We start from the raw sequence: 20,591 nt of genomic DNA on the forward strand, positions 1-20,591 counted from the left end.
ATTTGTGGGTCGTAGTGTTCAGATGTTTTGTTACATCAGGTAAGGATTTGTAGAAAGGGTCATATCTATGATGGAGGTCCCCTAATCAGAGTCCTACTTAGGGTATCCATTGGATACCTCAGCCCTGGAGTCATAGGGACACTGTCAGGGGAGTATAATCAATGTATTTGGTGATAGTTGAAGGCAGCTTCCACAACAGTGTTCTCAAGGTAAAGCAAGTGTGGTCCTCCTCCCCCTGTAGTCACAGCTTCCACAACAGTGTTTTCACAGTAGAGTAAGCATAGTCCTCCTCCCCCTGTAGGCACAGCTTCCACAACAGTGTTTTCAAGGAAGAGTAAGCGTGGTCCTCCTCCCCCTGTAGGCACAGCTTCCACAATAGTATTGTTATAAGGTAAGCATGGTACCCTCCCCCTTGTAGGCAGAGCTTCCACAACAGTTTTCTCAAGGTAAAGTGTGGCCCCCTCCCCCTGTAGGCACATCTTCCACAACAGTGTTCTCAAGGTGAAGTGTGGTCCTCCTCCCCCTGTAATCACAGCTTCCACAACAGTGGTTTCACGGTAGAGTAAGCATGGTCCTCCTCCCTCTGTAGGCACAGCTTCCACAACAGTGTTTTTAAGGTAGAGTAAGCTTGGTCCTCCTCCCCCTGTAGGCACAGCTTCCACAACAGTGTTGTTGTAAGGTTAAGCGTGGTACCCTCCCCCTTGTAGGCAGAGCTTCCACAGCAGTTTTCTCAAGGTAAAGTGTGGTCCTCCTCCTCCTGTAGTCACAGCTTCCACAACAGTGTTTTCAAGGTAGAGTAAGCGTGGTCCTCCTCTCCCTGTAGGCACAGCTTCCACAACAGTGTTCTCAAGGTAAAGTGTGGTCCTCCTCCCTCTGTAGGTACAGCTTCCACAACCATGTTCTCAAGGTAGAGTAAGCGTGGTCCTCCTCCACCTGTAGGCACAGCTTCCACAACAGTGTTGTTACAAGGTAAGCATGGTTTTCTTCCCCCTGTAGGCAGAGCTTCCACAACAGTATTCTCAAGGTAAAGTAAGCGTGATCCTCCCCCTGTAGGCACTACTTCAACAGTGTTGCTACAAGGTAAGTGTGGTCCTTCCTCCTCCTCATGTAGGCACAGTTTCAACAACAGTGTTGTTGCAAGTTAAGCATGGTCCCCTCCCCCTATAGGCACAGCTTCAACAACAGTGCTGTTACAAGTTAGGCATGGTCCCCTCCCCCTATAGGCACAGCTTCAACAACAGTGCTGTTACAAGTTAAGCATGGTCCCCTCCCCCTATAGGCACAGCTTCAACAGTGCTGTTACAAGTTAAGCATGGTCCCCTCTCCCTATAGGCACAGCTTCAACAACAGTGCTGTTACAAGTTTAGCATGGACCTCTCCCCCTGTAGGCACAGCTTCCGCAAAAGTGTTCTCAAGGTCGAGTAAGTGTGGTCCTTCTCCCCCTGTAAGGTAAGCGTGGTCCTCCTCCCAATGTGTAGACACTGCTTCCACAACAGTGTTCTCATGATAAGGTTGTCCTCCTCCCCCTGTAGTCACAGCTTCCACAACAGTGTTATAAGGTAAGCATGGTCCCCTCCCCCTGTAGGCACAGCTTCCACAAAAGTGTTCTCAAGGTAGAGTAAGCGTGGTCCTCCTCCCGCTGTAAGCACAGATTCCACAACAATGTTCTCATGATAAGGTGGTTCTCCTCCCCTTGTAGGCACAGCTTCCATAATAGTGTTCTCAAGGTAAATTAAGCATGGTCCTCCCTCTGCAGGCCTTTCATGACTCTCTTCCTCAGTGTAGTTGCTAATGCAGCTGACAACGTGGCTGTGGTTTGGTACATAAATAAACAAGGAGGAACTCGTTCATTTTCTGTGTCAGGAAGCCATGAAGGCGTGCAGATGGGCTCTGTCAACCAGCCGGCAGACTCCCTCATCTGATTATCTGTTTTGGAATGTTGTAATTGCCCATTTTCTTGTGGAAACGTTCCGCCTTTGACTGTCCGTGCTTTAGGAGTGGTCCATCAGCTTGTCAATGGCACTGAAACCTTTCTGTCACTGAGCAAAACTTTGCTGCACCCTGTTTGAGTCCCATACCAACACCTCATACAGCAGTTTATACTCCATGCTCTAGGTTCTGTGTAGCTGCTCAGGGATGCTAATTGTCATGAATAGGTCCCAGGACTGCTTCAGCACTTGTATTTACAAGGTTTGCTTTTGTCTGGCTGTGACCTCCTGGAAAGTGTGATGTTTACTGTACAGGAATTTCCCTGACTTGTAATTCACTGTAGACACCTCACAGTGTCAGCTATACATGCAAACGATACAAGTTAGTCTGAGGGGATGATCGTGTCAGTGAGTGACTTTAACCTTTGTGCTGTCTGTACGTGTAGACTGTCCCATAATCTGGTGGTTGAAGTTCCTTACTTGTAAGTTGTAATGGTGAACCAAAGAGCACAGGGATGGTTATGTGAACTGTCACTGTTCAGTGCTTGACACAGTGATGTGCATTAGGTACAAGTATGCCAGTCCTTCAGTGCATGAACAGGAGAGAAAAAGCCAAGCTCTCACTTGCTGGGGAGGAATTCACTACAGTTAGCATGCTACAGAGGTATCCATCACTGATCATCTAATGTGATTGGGTACACATCTGTTCCTTGCCAATTATGTGCCACCTGCACACTTCTGTCTTCAGTCAAGGATTATTGATGGCTCAGATCCATTGACAGGAGTATCTCAATCTCTTAAGATCGTTGAACCTCCTTCATACTTTTTCTGCTATTGCCGGAACACAGGCAAAAGCAAAAAAAAGACTAGTTTCACTGAGTTTAATGCTCTAGTATGAATTACTTTTGTGCGAAACTAGTTTCTGCTTGAATGCATGCAGAATTTCTTGAGTGTCTGTGAAGTGATTGTCTGCCATGTGATTTGATTGTCTTGTATTGTTTTCTTGCCATGTGATTTGATTGTCTTGTATTGTTTTCTTGCCATGTAATTTGATTGTCTTGTATTGTTTTCTTGCCATGTGATTTGATTGTCTTGTATTGTTTTCTTGCCATGTGATTTGATTGTCTTGTATTGTTTTCTTGCCATGTGACTTGATTGTCTTGTATTGTTTTCTTGCCATGTGATTTGATTGCCTTGTTTTCTTGCCATGTGATTTGATTGTCTTGTATTGTTTTCTCGCCATGTGATTTTGCCAAGTGTTATGGGTTCGCTGTCACGGTGGCACTTGATAAACTGCTAAAGCTGGGCTTAACGTATTGAATTCGGTCTTCATTTTTTTCTTTCCTCCCTGTGTACCTGCAGTAAAATGTGTGATTTTTCACACTCCACAGTGCCAAGGTTATATAACCCCACGTTGGGCCCAGGGATCAGGGTGCTAAGGTTTGTCATGCTGCTTCTGGTTGGAGCATTTGTCATTGTTCACTCTTTCTGTTGTGAGCGTCAGTTGGTCCCGTTTCAGCAGTACAAGTTAGCAAAATAAGTGCCCATATTTGGGGGTCAGATGAGGAATTCCCAGCTGCCGGCAAAGGGTTGGTATAACTTCTGGGTTGTCGCGGAGATATTCAGCTTTTCTCTGTTAGTGCTGTTCAGGACCCTGTTCTACAAGAGGAGTTTATGGAGGGGGCTGGGTAGTTAAGCCACAAACAGTCTGTGCATTGGGTTGTGGTTAGGCTTTGCAAGAAATCTTAGTTGTCCCAGCTAATCCTAAAGTCTGCCATATTGCAAATCTCCAGGGGAGTCCTTGGAAGACCTGCTGTTTTGTCTTCATGGAAGACTGTTACCCCCCTCCCCACCCTTCAGGTATGACAGGGCAGGAGATAGTAGTGATGCTCCTCCTTGGAGTTGTTACTTTGTTATAGATGAGGAATCTGAGCCTGAAATTGGTCATTATTGATCAGTGTACTGCCCCTGTAAATAAATATAAAATAAATAAAAAAGGGCTAGGAGCCCTGGGATTCTCTTCAGTGGGAAAGGTCAAGGCAGGCTTGGGGTAGGGTCTCAGCCTTTGGTCTAGGTTTCTTTTCATTTCAGAAAAGGATGTTCTTCATCTCACATTGCTGCAGTCCTTACACTTGGGTAGTCCGCTGTCCTCGGTCGGCCCGAATATCAAAGTATAAGGCTGACGTCGGTCAAGGCGCATTTGACTGACATCAGGACGTCAGGGTACAAATGCGCATGACCGACGTCATATCCTCAGTCTTTTTTGCCGCATGGTCCGATGCAGAAGCAGCGTTGCAAGTGCCGCTTACGCTCTGAAATTTTTCAAATTCGGAGTTTCAGACCGAGTCAAAGTTGGCTAAGTACTCGCTGGGGAATATTTTAGTTTTTTCTTGCCTCAGTGGTTTACCGGATGTCAGAAAAAGTGAATAACTGTATTTCTTGTGGGAAACAGATACCGCATAGAGATTATCATACTTTGTGTATGCCTTGTTTAGGGCCTGAGCACGACGTTGTTGGGTGTCGCTCTTGTGCTAGATTCAATAAGCGCACTATAAAGAGAAGGTTAGATTGTGCCAGGTTAGTCTTCGGGAAGCGGTGCAATTATAAAATGCCGTCGGATGCTCCGACACCCGCTTTTTCGAAGAAGCGCAAGGACAATTTTATTTTATTTTTATTTTACATTTGTTAACCGGGCTAGTCTAGCTGGATATATTTCCATTTTCAGTAGAGGCCCGGGGAGAAAAGCTCCACATATAGAGATCAGAGATATATCATTAGCTCAATTAACAGATTACAGGCTGGTAGGACTTAGACAATGAATATTGTTACCCAAACAAGAATAGGACTTAAAAATTTCTAGACAATCTAAATGACATCATAATGAATATTATTACATAGTTTAAAACAAGAAAAAAAAATGTAAGACCAAGGAAAGAGAAATGTACATTGTTACTAAAAAGGAAAGGAGTTTAACTTTCTGGACAATCTAAATAACCTCATATTGAACATTATTGCTTATTTTAACAGCAAGTAGAGAAAGTGGAAGACCAAGGAGGAAAGAGAAACAACAATAGAGAGAGAGTAGAGTTAAAAGAGATACAAGTTTACTGGAAAAGAGTCATAGCCAATAAGGAGGAGAGATATATGAGAGAGGTATGTAGGGTGGGAGGAAGATTAGGGGAGAAAGGAGGAGGCACAACAGAATAGGGCGAGAGAGAGGGTTAAGAAGGGAATCAACATTTAGTCAGGATTAGAGCAGGGACACATCCAGTGGGTCAGGATTAGAGCAGGGACACATCCAGTGGGTCAGGATTAGAGCAGGGACACATCCAGTGGGTCAGGATTAGAGCAGGGACACCTCCAGTGGGTCAGGATTAGAGCAGGGACACATCCAGTGGGTCAGGATTAGAGCAGGGACACATCCAGTGGGTCAGGATTAGAGCAGGGACACATCCAGTGGGTCAGGATTAGAGCAGGGACACCTCCAGTGGGTCAGGATTAGAGCAGGGACACATCCAGTGGGTCAGGATTAGAGCAGGGACACATCCAGTGGGTCAGGATTAGAGCAGGGACACATCCAGTGGGTCAGGATTAGAGCAGGGACACATCCAGTGGGTCAGGATTAGAGCAGGGACACATCCAGTGGGTCAGGATTAGAGCAGGGACACATCCAGTGGCTTCTGAGGTATGTTCTGAGTTTTTGTTTAAACTGAATAGTAGATGGAATGGAAGTAAGTTCGGTAGGAAGTTGATTCCAGTGTTTACCTATGGAGTTTGAGAAGAGGGAGTCACCAGCTAGGTTATTAGATTTGGTTAGGGTAACCAGCAGTTTGCTAGATGAGCGGAGTGAGTTCAGATTAGCATATGGGGTTAAGAGGTTAGAAAGTACAGGTGTGTTAAGAGATTGGTAGAAAGCTCTTTGGACAAATGTAAGTTGGGAAAGAAGTAACATGTTTGACAGTTCAAGCCAGTTCAGTTGCTGCAGATTCAGACAGTGATGAGTTCTGAAAGGCTTCCCAGTAACAAATCTAGCTATGTTATTGTAGGTAGTAGACAGTTTGGAAAGATTGTTTTTCTTGAGGTTAGTATAGATGGGAGAAGCATAGAGAAGAGTGGAAATGAGATGAGAGTGGGCAAGAGTAGCTTTGGCTGGGAGGTTAAGAAAGTCTTAATTCTATAGAGAGAGCCAAGTTTCCTGTTTACACATTTAATGGTATTATTGATATGACAGTCAAAGGTAAGATTGTTGTCAATTGTGACACCTAGCAGTTTGGTAGTAGGGTCAGGTGATATAATGGTTCCATTGTTAGATAAGATAGTGAAATCTAAAGCTGGGGATCTGGTAGTAGGCTTAAAGAGTAAGAGTTTGGTTTTTTATGCTTAGGAGCAGGCAACGATTTAAGAACCAAGTTTCTACTTTGGAAAATACAGCTTGAGTATTAGTTTGAAGTTCGAAATGGATTTAGCAGAGCAAATTAGTGTGGAGTCATCAGCATATTGTATACAAGTAGCCTGGGGAATAGCTACTTGTAGGTCATTTATAAAGAGGGAGAAAAGAAGAGGTCCAAGAATAGAGCCTTGGGGGACACCAAGTGAGATTGGGAGAAGAGATGAGAGTTCCTTATTCCAGAGGACGGCCTGTTTCCTGTTAGTGAGATAGGAACTAAACTAGTGGATAGCCTTAGCTTCTAAGGAAAGAGATTCGAGAATTTTTAAGAGGAGAGAGTGGTTGACCATGTCAAAGGCTTTGGACAGGTCAATAAAGAGAGCTGAAGACAGGATGTTATTATTACGATTCTTGTTAATAAAGTCTGTGAAGGAGAGGAGAGCGGTGGTTGTGCTATGAAAAGGCCTAAAGCCATGTTGACAGTTAGTAAGAATGTTGTTTTTATTAAGTGGTTCATTAACTGATGGTGAACACATTTTTCCATGATCTTTGCAAGTGGGGATAAGAGAGCTATGGGTCTATAATTAGAATAATCATAGGAGTTCCTCCTTTATGTAAGGGTATGATGTGAGAGATTTTCCAGATATCAGGTATGGTTTCTTCATTTACAGTTCTATTAATGAGAATGGATATAGGATAGGCTATATCAGAGGCTGCTTTTGAAGGAATTCAGATGGCAGTTGGTCAGCTGAGGGGGAGCATGGTTTGAGTTTGTGGATACATTTCAGAATAAAGGAAGTAGAGATGGGTTGTAGCCTAAAGGTTGGTAGCTTGAGGGATGGAGGGTCAGGGATATTAATATTGTCTCTAGAGAGATGAGAGGCCAAGGAATTAATAGTATCAATAAAGAATGAGTTGAAGGTATTGGCTGTATCAAGGGCGGAATACTTTTCAGACCCGGAAGGGGATGGAGTGGTAGTCTGTCCTGGGTGAAGAAGTTTATTTAGGGTTGTCCAGAATTTTGAGGGTTGTTATGATTTGCTTGCTGGAGATTACTATAATAACTCCTTTTATCAGAGAAGATAGCTTTTTTGGTAATGTTTCTTAGGTGCCTAAAAGTCTGATGGTCTATTGAGATTTGCTAGTTCGCCATTTTGACCAAGCTTTGTTTCTAAGTAACATTTTTTGTCTTGTATATTTAGATAGCCAAGGGGCAGGTTTAGATTTAATTCGGATGGAGCGCTTTTGGAGCATGATTATCTAGAATTGTTAGGAATGTGGTATTGAAGTAAAGGACAGCTTCTTCAAGAGGAAGTGTCTTTAGTGGGTTCCAGTTACAGGCATTTAGTTCACTTTTAAATTGAATAGGGTTGAATCGCTTATGATCGTAGGGTCCTATAGATGGGAGTATTGTTAGAGGCGTTTTTTTGTCTTATAATATAGGTTAGTTTGTGATCACTAAAGTCATCGGGTAAAGTTCCAGATTGATATTTTAGTAGAGGTTTGTTAATGAGAATCCAATCAAGAATACTTTCTTTGTTGTTAGGTTTGTTTGTCCTAGTAGAGGTGTCTATTGTCTGTGTAAAGCCATGGAGGTTAATATGAGAGGATGGGTTGTTAGTGTTTAACGAGGACCAGTCAAGGTTAAGGTCTCCAAGTATTATGGTTTCTTGTGGGTAGGTGGAGGTGGCCCAACTAAGGATATTTTCTATGGTAGTAGAGTTATTTCCAGGAGGTAGATAAATACAGATAATATAGATAGATTTTTTTCGGGTTTAGTTGAAGCTTTGAGATAAGAAGTTCAGTCTTGGTAATGTCCAGGTTCTCATTGGGTACTAATGTTAAATTTAGTTCAGTTTTGAATAATATTGCCACTCCTCCTCCTTTTTTAGTTTTGCAGTCGAGTCTTAAGATGTTGTAACCTGGAGGAATAATTTCATTATCTGTAGTAAAGGGTTTTAACCAGGTTTCAGTTAAACAGAGAATATCAAAGGAGTGGTGTTCAAGAAGGGAGTGGAGATGGGTGATTTTGTTATTGACACTTCATATATTAAGGTGCCCTATGAGTAGAGTATTTGTATTGGAGGTTGGTATTAGTAGGGAAGAGTTTAGTGTAACAGGTATAGTATCAGATGTAGAGGCTAAGGGCCCTGGGTTTGGGTGAATGTCCCCATCTGCCAAGATGGAGTGGTTATATTTGAGGTAAGCTTTGTTAGAGAAGTTCAGTAAGTATTTTAGTTTCCTAAGCAAGAGATTCTGGATTTTAATATGAGACAGCCTATGATATCTGGCTAGAAGGTAGCTAGGGTAGATGTAATATTTATATGAGTAAAGTTTAGGCTTTCAAATCAAAGGCTGTATGTTTGGGAGAGTAGATAAGGTGGTAGTTAAGGTGTGATTCATAACAGGTCAGGAAGTAGGGTAGTGTGAGAGCAAGAGAAGTACTCAGCAGAAGTGTTAGCTTTAACAGAGTAGTTTCTGCTACAGAGGTCTTAGAAGAAGTATTGTAAGCTTTGATGGACATGTTGAGGAGAGAAAGAAAGGATGAAGCAAAGGAATTAGACTCAGATTATAGAATAAGTAAGACAGGTTAGATGGATAAGTTAGAGTAAGTATTTATCTTTGGGTGGGGAGGGAAGATAGGAGGGGTAAGAGTGGAAGGTGTAGTTGGTAGGGTGGGTGGCATAAGGGGTAGGGAGGGAGTGAAGCGGGGCAGAAACAGTTAGAGAAGAGAGTGAGTCAATCAGCTTAGCAGGGAAGCTGAACAGTACTGTTTCATATGCTAAGTAGTTTAAGTGGTAAGTTAGGGAGAGTTCGGTAGAGGAAGATGGAAAGGAGAAGGCAAAAAACAAGAATATAACAGGCTCAAGGTATGTGTAGGATGTATACAGTTTGCAGTGGGACCCTGAGAGGGGTAATAGAAAGTAAGTAAGCAGGAATATTAAGATACAGTCATTTGGTGAATTAAAATGTAGGAAAAAGAGAGAAAGAAGTGCAACAGCCAGGGGAGTAGTGTAGAGACAGTGAGAGAACAGGAGAGGCTAGGCAAGCAGGATGTCACAGCTATAATAAAGCTAGCGGATGAGGGGGACTTCAGGTCAACCAGGGGCAGGAGGGAGAAGCAATAATAGATGAAAGGGGAACTGTTAAACTGCAGATAGGTAAGGGACAAGACAACCTTAGCTGGTGCCACGTGTGTGCTGTCCACAGGAGGACAAAACATAAAATAAAGTAAATAGGCAAAAAATGGACGTATAGCCAGTAAAGATTATTTTAAATAGTCAATATAACTCAATAATGGTAAGAGGAGAGCTAAGGATATTACAGGGTAAGGAATGAGGAGAGCTGCAAATCTTAAAGGGTAAAGAAAGAGAAGAGACAGGTAAAGTGAGTGGAGGGATGTAAGAGGAATGATGACAGAGGAAAAGGAAAGATGCAAGTAACATGAAAATGTGGGGAAGTAATCAAGGAGGAGGGGTGTATAGGGGGGAGGGGATTTAAGTTTAACGGGAATGAAGAGGATAGGAAGGCAAGGAAAGGGGGTGTGTCTAGAGAGCTATAAGATTAGGACCCCTGGGGGTGGGTGGGAATTGGGGGTAGGGAGGGGAGCGGAGTGAGCCCGCAGGGCGAACGGAGCGGGTAAAAACAACTAAAGGTGAGATAGGAGAGGAGACAATCAGAAATGCAGGTAAGAATGGTAGAAGAGCAGTGTATATAAAAGGAAGGGGTAGGATAGAAACTAAAGTACACCAGTGAGATGAGATAAAATTAAGTAGGATTAAATTAGAATAGAGCATACAGTAGGAAAAGAGGAGGAAAGGGTGAAAGTGTAGAATGATAATTTAGGCAGGTTACAAGTGTAAATCTGGAGTTAGGAGGGGGATAGACAGACAGCAAGGTATAGCTAGGGCTAATAAGAGCCAGAAAGAGCAGCAGAGTTGTACAGAGAGAGGAGGGTTCCACCTATGAAATAGAGCAGGTAACTGAGAGGGATAAATAAGGGAAGCAAAATAGGACAGTGAAAGGTACAGGGAAAAGGTAAAAAATATATAAGCAGGAAGAGTTAATGAAGCAAAAGGGGTAGGGGGAGGCTGAGAAGGAGAAGTACTGGCTGCTAGGGACTCAAGCACAGGCAACTAAAGGACTCTATAGGAAGACCCGATAGGAGGCTATCAAACTAACATTGCTATGCCCAAGACCTACTTTCCGATTCTTGTTAGAGTGTAGAATATGAGACAAGCAGAATTTCAGTCACTGTAGGAAGGGCCAGGTTCGTCCAACACCAGTAGGGAGTAAGTTAGGGCAGGAATCGTTCAAGTTGAGCTTGGATTTTCTGATTCTTGTTAGAGTGTAGAATATGAGACAAGCAGAATTTCAGTCACTGTAGGAAGGGCCAGGTTCATCCAACACCAGTAGGGAGTAAGTTAGGGCAGGAATCGTTCAAGTTGAGCTTGGATTTTCTGATTCTTGTTAGAGTGTAGAATATGAGACAAGCAGAATTTCAGTCACTGTAGGAAGGGCCAGGTTCGTCCAACACCAGTAGGGAGTAAGTTAGGACAGGAATCGTTCAAGTTGAGCTTGGATTTTCTGATTCTTGTTAGAGTGTAGAATATGAGACAAGCAGAATTTCAGTCACTGTAGGAAGGGCCAGGTTCGTCCAACACCAGTAGGGAGTAAGTTAGGGCAGGAATCGTTCAAGTTGAGCTTGGATTTTCTGATTCTTGTTAGAGTGTAGAATATGAGACAAGCAGAATTTCAGTCACTGTAGGAAGGGCCAGGTTCATCCAACACCAGTAGGGAGTAAGTTAGGGCAGGAATCGTTCAAGTTGAGCTTGGATCAGCTAGAGACTCCAATTAGGTAATCTATTAAAGTCAAATTAAAGACAAAGCAGCTAAGCCTAGGCTAGAAGAACCGTCCGTACCGGACGCCGGTTCTTTAGAGGTGTCGGTGGAGCCGGTGGTTCCGCCGGAGGTTTCTTTGGAGTCCCAGGGAGAGACGTTGTTTTTGCAGGATGTGGCCTCTCAGGAGGCAGGTCAGGCTGAAGGGGCTTCTCAGGTTACTGTACTCCCCTCCCTTCCTAGGGTGGTTAGGCCCTCTCCTTCTGTTTCCAAGGCTTCCCCCAGAGGCAGGCCAGGTTTAGCTTCAGTTGGTGTCACACCTAGTTCTTCAGGAACTGTGCCCAAGAAGCATATGCTTAAAATGGCAGAAGATTTGATTACTTTGATTAGAGGTTCTTTGCCCCCTCCTGATAAGAGACCTAGGGTGGAACCTGAGCTAGGGAGTTTTGAGCAGGCTTCGGATGTTTCAGAGTCTTCGGCTGAAGACTTGCAGGAGTATTCTCCTTATTCTGATTCTGATGTGGATGATTCTACTCCTTCTGCTTCTCCTCCTGAGGATTTTTCTTTTCAGAGACTCTTCATTCCATGAGGGAGCATTTTAAGTGGGAAGGTCAGGACTTCTCTGATTCCAGGAAAAGGCTTAGGGAATTTTTGTTTTTACCCCAGCATAGGCCTTTGGCTATACCTCCTGTTCTGGATGTGGTGGAAGATGTTTTTGCAGAGGCTTCTCTTAATCCTGATTCTTTGCCTCCTGCTCCTGTTAAACCGGATAGGTATTACAGGGTGCCTGAAGCTCATAAGTATCTTTTAAGAGTCCTAGGGCAGACCCAGAAACTGTTAGTCAGGGGCCTAAAGGTGTTAAGGCTTCTGTTGTCAAAAATCCGGTTCCTCCAGATAGAGGCCAGGGCTTTGGATAGATGGGGAAAGAAAGTTTATACTTCTTCCACCCTAGCTATGAGGGCTTTGAATTGCCAGTTTCACATGTTGAAATACCAAAACTATCTCCTTTCACAATTGAAGTCTAAGGTAGATGCTCTGGCGGAAGGTATTGAGTGTAAAGAGTTACAAGATTTAGTACATGTTTCTGAACAGGTGGGTAAGCATTCTTTGCAATGTGGTTTTGATGCTGTACAGGCCTCGCCTAGGGTGGCTGCCACTGGGTCAGTTCTTCGCAGGCACGCCTGGCTGAGGGATCAGAATTTATCTGACCATGTTAAGACAAGGATTTTAGATGCTCCTTTACAATCTGATGTGTTGTTTGGTTCTCCTGTTGAGGCAGTCTTAAAGAAAATGGAAGACAAGGCTAAGTCTATGCAGACTGTTAAAGATTTTTTGCAGGTTCAGCCTCCGAAGTTTAGTAGAAATTGGCCTACCAAGGGGTGGACGTATCCTTCTTATGATTCCCAGTCTAGGGGTAGGTCTAGACGTGGTAGGGGCAGAGCTCAGGGCTCTTTCAGACCTAGAACAGGGAGTTCACCTGCACAGTCTTCGGGTGAGGGCAGGGTCAGTCCTTTCGTAAACAGACCCAATGACTTACCTTTTCAGCTGCCAGAGCCTTCTCGTCTGGCAGCACCTTTGGGAGGAAGGTTGACACTTTTCAAGGAAAATTGGAGTTTAATTACCCAAGACAGATGGGTTTTGGATATCATACACCACGGTTACAGGTTTTATTTCCATACCTTGCCTCCTTTCAAAGGCATGCCAGACGTTCCTCCTCAGCAAAGAATAGAGGCTCACAAACAAATTTCTCTGTTACTTCAAATAGGGGCCATACAGCCGGTCCCTATGCCAGAAGTGGGCCTAGGATTTTATTCTCGCCTGTTCCTAGTACCAAAGAAAGGGAACACGTGGAGACCAATTTTGGATTTATCTACCCTCAACACTTATCTGGACATTCCCAAGTTCAAAAGGTTGACGTTACAACAGCTTTTACCTCTGCTGGGCAAAGATCATTGGATGGTAACTTTGGATCTCAAGGAGGCTTACCTTCATGTTCCTATCAGACTGAGTTGCAGGAAGTATCTGCGCTGGCTGGGACTTCTCATTATCAATTCTCTGCATTGCCCTTTGGCTTATCTACTGCGCCCAGAGTGTTCACGAAAGTTCTGGCTCCAGTGATAGCTTTCCTCAGGCTAAAAGGAATACAGATCTATCCTTATTTGGACGATTGCCTGATTCTGGCTCAAGGAAGGGACGAGCTTCTTCATCATTTGGAATATGTGATAGCAGTGCTAAGATGCCTGGGGTATTCTGTGAACGAAATAAAGTCCAGTCTAGTACCCTCTCAGGACATGTGCTTTCTGGGTGTAAGACTGAATACAGCATCCCAGATGGCCTTTTGACCCCGGACAAACAAAAGAATCTTTCCCTTTACTTTCATCAATTGTCTCATCAGTCCAGGCTGACTGCAAGGACAGTCCTTCAAGCCTTGGGGTTCATGGCATCTTGTATTCTGGTGCTTCCCAATGCCAAACTGCATATGAGGAAGTTACAATGGTATCTCAAAATGTATGGACACAGCACTGCCAGGATCTGGACACTGTCATTCAAATAATACCTTGCATTCAAAAGGAATTGTTGTGGTGGGCTCAGGAATGTCACCTAAACAAGGGACTCTGTGGCCCCGCCAGAGGCGGGTCAGATTCTAACGACAGATGCCTCAGACAAAGCTTGGGGAGCTCATCTGAATGGAAAGTGGATACAAGACAAGTGGCCTGCCAGACTACAACATCTACATATCAACCTGAAGGAGATGTTAGCAGTCCAGTTTGCATTAATAGCTTTCAAGGATTTACTTCTTCCAGGGCAGGTGTTGATTCTAACAGACTACACAACTGTCATGTGGTACATCAACAAGCAAGGGGGAACACATTCTTATCCTCTATGCAGGCAAGCAATGATTTTGTGGGAGACTGCTCTCAGTTTACAGCTAAATCTTCAGGCAAGGTTTCTGCCGGGAGCACAGAACTCCTTAGCAGATGTGTTGAGCAGACGAATTATGGATCCCCACGAGTGGAAATTGGATCCTCTTGTATTTCAGAAATTGACAGTGTCATGGGGAACTCCAGACATAGATCTGTTCGCTTCTCCACTAAACCACCAGCTGCCAAAGTTTTGCACGAAACGGTTTCATCCCACAGCTTGGAAAGTGGATGCTCTTTCTTTCAATTGGAGCAATCTTCATGTGTATGCCTTTCCACCTCTGCCTCTCCTCCCAAAGGTACTACTAAAGGCCAGACAGGACAAGCCAAGGATGATTTTGATAGCTCCAGATTGGCCTCGACAGCATTGGTACCCATTACTGAGAAGCCTGGTACGGGAGCCTCCATGGCCTTTGCCTTCGATTCCACACCTGTTGTCTCAGGAGGACAGTCATTTGCTCAATGTCAAACTTCACTCTCTTCACCTAACAGCCTGGCATATTCTGTTTTGAACCATAGTGGGTCTCAACTTCCACAGCAAGTTTTGAATGTTATTTTGGAAGCTAGAAGGCCTAGTACAAGGAAAGTGTACGCAGATAAATGGAAGAGATTTTTATTTTGGAGTGCAGCAAAGGATTTTGATGTTTCTGAGCCTAATTTAAGTGTGGCTCTTCAATATCTTACTGAGTTACTGGACAAAGATTTGTCCTTCTCTTCTATTAAGGTTCATGCTGCAGCAATTTCGGCTCACTATGATTGTGACCCACCTTTGTTTTCTCATCCTTTGTTCAAGCAATTTCTTAGAGGGGCAAAGAATATAAGACCCCCACGTAGAGCTCCTACTCCTGCTTGGGATCTCAATTTTGTGTTGGAGAAACTCACTCTACAACCTTTTGAGCCTGCAGCTACTACCGAGTTGAAATATTTATCATGGAAGACTGCTTTTTTGTTGGCCATTACCTCTGCAAGAAGGGTTTCTGAGTTGCAGGCCCTTATGGCGGTTGAGCCTTTCTTAATTTTCCATAAGGATAGGGTATCTTTACGTACTAATCCTTCCTTTATGCCTAAAGTGGTTTCTAGTGTGGCTTTAAACCAAACTATTCATTTGCCTACTTTTTATGCAAACCCCCAAAATAAAGGGGAAAAGATTTTGCACACTTTAGATGTACAGGCAGTTGCGATATTATTTGGACAGAACTAAAGGATTCAGGCAGTCTCAGCAGTTATTTGTTTCTTTTGCTTTGAGTTCTCAGGGCAAGCCTGTGTCAAAACAAACTATTTCTAAGTGGATTGGGTTTTGCATTGCTTTCTGTTATTCCCATCATGGCAAGGAGATTCCAGCTGGGATTAGGCCTCATTCCACTAGGGCTACTGCCACTTCGACAGCTTTTTTAAGGGGGGTGGCAACTAAAGATATTTTTGAGGCAGCTACTTGGAGTTCAGTGCATACTTTCTCTAGGCATTATCACCTTCCACTTTATTCTAAATCTAGGGCTGGTTTTGCCACTGCTATTTTGCAGGGCATTTTGGCAGCTCCTGCTTCCTTATAGTTTTGCCATCCTCCCTTACCTCTGCTTTGGGATTCTACCCAAGTGTAAGGACTGCAGCAATGTGAGATGAAGAACATAGTACAGTTTTGTACCTACCATAAATGTAGATGTTCGAAGATCCACATTGCTGCAGTCCAATTTACCCTCCCTCCTTCCCCTCTGTAATTAGAGGCGGTTGTGTGGGTTGGGTTGTCAATATGGTGTATATTGTATATATTGTACATATTTTTAGTGCAAGGGTGGTTGGTTGGTTGTTTGCTGTCTTTTGGTTTTTGACCTTTCTTTTTAGGGTCTTCTGACATCTGGGGCAAGAAAAGACTGAGGATATGACGTCGGTCATGCGCATTTGTACCCTGACGTCCTGATGTCAGTCAAATGCGCCTTGACCGACGTCAGCCTTATACTTTGATATTCGGGCCGACCGAGGACAGCGGACTACCCAAGTGCAGCAATGTGGATCTTCGAACATCTACATTTATGGTAGGTACAAAACTGTACTTTTTTCACTTTTGGATTTCAGCCTTGTTCTGCTTGACATTGTGGTCCAGTGATCTGAACTCCCAGTGTCCACCTGTCCAACTTTGGGAACATCATAAGAGAGGCTGATTTGCAATGGTAAAGTCTTGTGCTGGATCCATTGGGTCAGTTCCTGAGGTGGATGGAGCAGTACAAATACCTTTTCAATCATGACTCTAGGACTTTGATGATGATGGTTATTGATCAGGACTCTGTTCACTCCTGACCTACAAGGGGCTCTCCTTCCCTCGTTCCTGGGGGTAGTAAGGCGGGTCTGAGACCCAGCACTGATTGGCTAGGCAGCCACAGTGGGGTGGGGGGGAGCTCTTCTCTTCAGTTCTTTGAGAAATTACCTTTCCTTTTTCCCCCTGTAGAAATGGTGGTCTCTTATTAGCAGGAACTAGCTTCCTATTCTTTGGAGTTTGCTGGCCATTTGGAGCCTAGTGCTTTAAGTGGATTTGTCTCTGTTTTTAAGTTGTGCCCCTGGGGAGCACACGTGGAAGATGTGGGAATGGCTGTACCCTTTCTCTCTTTCCTCACCTATTTGTCTTTGAGAAGGTGTTATTTACCTCACCATAGGTCCGTGTTCCAATTCTTTGGAAGTTAAAATCTAATTGCTTTCTTCTGAGGCATGCATTCTACTGGGAGGAAGTAACTTTCTGATGTTCATCGTGTTAGTCATCACACTAGGGTTATCCTGCCGTCAGGCGGTCCCGCAGTCGGCCAAATCCCAAAGTCTTGGTCCGGCGTCAGTTGTCCTCCTTCTTCCCTGACGTCAGTGCGACAGGGGGATAAAAGAGGCAGCTGACGCCATTTTCTTCAGTATTTCTTGCCCCAGATGTCAGGTGCCCCCAACTAGGAAGGCAATACAAATAACTATGCAGAAATACTTTAGTAGATAAACAATAGTACTAGCTGTTAGCAAATACACCACATAGGCATACATCCAATAGATTGATGTATATGGAGTTATAACTAACACCCTGGTATGTAGAGGGGATGGTGGGAGGGTAACCTGGACTGCAGCAGTATATACACTCTAACATCTACATTTATGGTAGGTACAAAACTGTACTATGTTCATCGTGTTATACTGCTGCAGTCATCACACTTGGGTTGAATCCAAAAGCTGTGGATGGGTGGCTGGTACTAAACTGGGTTAGGTGAAGCTAGGATGCCCTGCAGAACTGCAGTGGCAAAACCAGCTCTGGTTTTTGAGTATAATGGGAGGTGGTAGTGCTTGGTAAAGGTGTGCACTGAACTCCAAGTGGCTGCCTCCAGAATATCCTTGGTTGGAACCCCCCTGAGAAAGGCTGCTGATGTTGCTGTAGCCCTGGTAGAATGGGACCTAATATTAACAGGCACTGCTTTCCCATGGTGCGAGTAGCAAAAACGGATACAATGTGCTATCCATTTGGAGATGGTCTGTTTTGAAATAATTTTTCCTTGTGAACCTGCAGCATAGGATACAAAGAGTTGGGCAGTTTTTCTGAAGGTCTTTGTCTTATCCAAATAGTAACGTAGCTGTCTGTGAATGTCCAAAGAGTGAAGGAGTCTTTCTCCTTTATTCTGGGGATTTGGATAAAAGGTGGGTAAATGAATGGTCTGATTCAAAGCCACACTGGATACTACCTTTGGCAATAAAGGTAGGGTTAGTTCGTAAAGAGACTGTCCTGATGGAAAATGATGAAAGGTTCCACTGCCATAAGTGCCAGTAGTTCTGAGACCCTGCGTGCTGAGGTGATAGCCAGCAACAGAGCTGATGTTCATCGTGCATACAGCTGCAGTCATAACAGATGGGTTCTCCTGCCATCAAGCGGGTCCTCGGTCGGCCGAATTCCAAAGTCTAGGTCCGGCGTCGGTTGTCATCGCTTCTTCCCTGGTGTCAGCGCGCCAGGGGTATAAAAGAACCAGCAGACGCCATTTTCTTCAGTCTTTCTTGCTGCGCGGTGCCCGAAGCAGAAGCAGTTCGCAAGTGCCGGTCAGCCAGCTCCTGAAATTACGAAAATTTTGAAACCGAAGTCTTCTTGAAAGCTGGTACCGCTGGGGAAACTTTTCTTGCCTCAGACCAATGTCAGACAAAGTTAATAACTGTATTTCATGTGGGAAGCAAATATCGCATAAGGATTTCCATTCCCTCTGTATACCTTGTTTAGGCCCAGACCACGACGTCTCGGTCTGCCGCTTTTGTGCTACATTCAACAAACGCACCATTAAGCGTCGGGTGGAGTTCGCCCAGCATTATTTTGGAAAAACATTTAACTATATTATGTCGTCGGATACTCCCGACTCCAGTTTTGTCTAAAAAAACGCAAAGATAAGGACCGACACACGAGGTCCGCGGCCTCTACCGACACCACGCCAAAGCCGACTACACGTGGACCGGTTCTCAGCGAGGCGCCTACGCAGCCCCTGACTACCGATGACACTTCATTGGTGGTGTCTCCTGTACCCGAGGTCGCAGGCTCCTCTGCCCACACCCCGACTACTGATACTGAAGCCACTCTTGGCGTTGAACCTCAAAATGTGGACAGGTCTACCTCCACTCAAGGTGTCTTCAGACCTTCCTCTTCTTTCTCCATCAAGGCTTTCACTAAGTCTAAAGCAGCCATGCACTCCGAGACAAGCTACTCAGGGCCCATCTCCAGGCCCCATGCCTAAAAAACAGATGCTTAAAATGGCTGAGGATTTAATTACTCTTATCAGGGGTTCTCAACCCCCACCAGACAAAAGGCCCAGAGTGGAGGAAGAATCCCCCTCCTCTGATCAGGGCTCCATTATTTCAGAGCACTCTGATGATCAGGAACAGTCTTACTCCCCTTTTGAAGAGACTGATGCGGAGGAGTCCATTCCTTCTGTATCCCCCCCAGAGGATTACTCATTTGGGGAAACTTCGCATACCTTAAGGGAACACTTCCACTGGGAAGGCCAAGAATATTCATATTCCAAGAAAATGCTTAGGGAATTTCTCTTACTACCTCAGTGCAGGCCTCTGGCTATACCTCCTGTCTTGGACATCCTAGATGATGTTTACTCGGAGGCCTTCCTTAACCCGGGCTCTCTACCTCCAGCCCCAATTAAGCCTGACAGGTACTACAGGGTTCCTGACTCACACCAATTTCTATACAAAAGCCATGCTGCTGACCCAGAAACCATCTCACAGGGCCCCAAGGGAATTAAGGCCTCCACTGCTAAAAATCCATTACCTTCCGAGAGAGATTCCAGATCCTTAGAAAGGTGGGGAAAAAAGGTATATACCTCGGCTACCTTAACCATGAGGGCCTTAAACTGTCAGTTCCATATGCTGAAATACCAACAGTTTTTGTTATCACAATTGAAAAGTAAAATGTCACAACCTGAACAACCAGACTTGAAGGAGTTGCAGGATTTGATGCATAGTGCAGAACAAGTGGGTAAGCATACCTTACAATGTGGTTTTGATGCTCTAGAGACCTCATGTAGAGCTGCTGTTACAGGATCAGTCATACGTAGACATGCCTGGCTCAAGGAACAAACCTTGCCTGATCATGTCAAAGCTAAATTACTAGATGCCCCTCTTCAAAAGGATGTATTATTTGGTGCTAATGCTGAGGAGGTATTAAGGAAAATGGAGGAAAAGGCTAAATCAATGCAAACTGTGAAAGATTTTCTACAGGTACAACCCCCACGTTTCAGTAGAAATTGGCCTTCCAAAAATTGGTCCTTTCCAGCCACGGACAGACCCCAAAGAAGCAGACACAGGCGCCCGAGGGGCAGAGGACAATCCCAAGGATCGTTTAGAGGCAGACAATGGCAAGCTCCTACACAAAGAGGTGGTGAGGATAACTCGCAATCATTCAGAAAGCAAGCCCAATGACTTTCCCCTTTGCATGCCAACCAAGTCTCAAATGGCAGCACCCTTAGGAGGAAAGCTGGCATTATTTTCAAGAAATTGGCATATTGTCACAAAAGACAAATGGATCCTGGACATTATAGACAGAGGCTACAGATTCCATTTTCACACCCTTCCAAAAATGAGAGGCATGCCAAACCTGCCACACAATCAAAGGGCAGAGGCACAAAGGCAAATTACAGATCTCATAGACATGAAAGCTATTCAAGAGGTACCTACGCATGAACAAGGTCAATGTTTTTATTCCAGGCTATTCATGGTACCAAGGAAGGGAAAAGATTGGAGACCTATTTTGGACCTATCCATCCTAAACACATTTCTACTCGTACCAAAATTCAAGATGCTCACTCTACAGCAACTTCTTCCCATGCTGGGCAAGGAGTCTTGGCTGGTAACATTGGACCTCAAGGAGGCATACCTGCATGTCCCAATCAGACAAAATTGCAGAAGATACCTCAGATTTCTTGCAGGTTCAACCCATTATCAATTCTCTGCATTGCCCTTTGGCTTATCTACTGCGCCCAGAGTATTCACGAAATGCCTGGCATCAGTAATTGC

General features: G+C 44.4%; 1 protein-coding gene across 1 annotated transcript in view; it reads left to right on the forward strand.

Annotated features, from left to right (window-relative positions):
• Nucleotides 1-20,591, forward strand: part of LOC122814082 (ras-related protein Rab-35-like) — a 1,100,536-nt gene that overhangs the window by 1,008,255 nt on the left and 71,690 nt on the right. The gene's annotated exons all lie outside the window — the stretch shown is intronic.

This window comes from Protopterus annectens, chromosome 10.part0 (genome assembly GCF_019279795.1).
Source record: "Protopterus annectens isolate FY-2018-M chromosome 10.part0, PAN1.0, whole genome shotgun sequence".
NCBI lineage: Eukaryota > Metazoa > Chordata > Ceratodontiformes > Protopteridae > Protopterus > Protopterus annectens.